The sequence below is a fragment of the Halichoeres trimaculatus genome, unplaced genomic scaffold (assembly GCF_033239565.1).
Source record: "Halichoeres trimaculatus isolate MK-OKI-2021-1 unplaced genomic scaffold, fHalTri1.1 fHalTri1_scaffold_2, whole genome shotgun sequence".
Lineage (NCBI taxonomy): Eukaryota > Metazoa > Chordata > Actinopteri > Labriformes > Labridae > Halichoeres > Halichoeres trimaculatus.
Genome location: NW_027437180.1, coordinates 39,039,438 through 39,040,185, shown reverse-complemented (window position 1 = coordinate 39,040,185; position 748 = coordinate 39,039,438).

The window sequence follows — 748 nt, the reverse complement described above, 5'->3', positions numbered from 1 at the left end:
CAATTGCATTGCATTTGTTGGCATGTGACAAAGATGTTTTGTGAAATCATGGGAAAATAATTTAGGGTAACTTATCCACTGCCTTGTTTGGACATTTTTACTTAAATAAAAAATAAACACTGGTCAACAATTTCATTTTTCTTCTTTAGTTTCTGTGTTTCTTTATTATCTCTTTTAGGTTACTGGTTCTTGAAATGTCATTTTTTTTCCTTTTCTTTTTTTTTTTTTAATCTCCATTAAATCCTCGCTAAGGTTCAATCATTTATTTTCAAACAATCTGTTCCCAAATACAGATTCTTGTAGATACTGAATATGGTCACAGTTTTAGACTAAAAGCATCATTTACATACATTTGATTTTACTAAGGTCATAATTTGTTTGATTGTTTTTGTTTCTTCTTTCAAAAACTTCTTTGAGTAATAGTGGATCATTTAACAAACAACCGTCGCATAGCCTTACTTCATTATTCTTTTATTTTGTTGAGTACTTCCTTAACTTAATCTTGACCAGGACGTGAGACACGTTGACACGTTACGGTATCAGAACTAAAACTGTACACAGAAGTAGTGTTTATTAAACCTAGGTTGTGACCTTAATACCCTCATTGTGAAGCTCTGGTTCATAGACAATGCCAGCGAGCTCTAAATTCTCTGGTTCAGTCACATTTCCCAGCAGGATGGGTCACTGAGTGTACGGCCGCCTGATTTCCCACCGCCCCTGAATGCAGCAGGAGTCCTCCCAGTCGGAT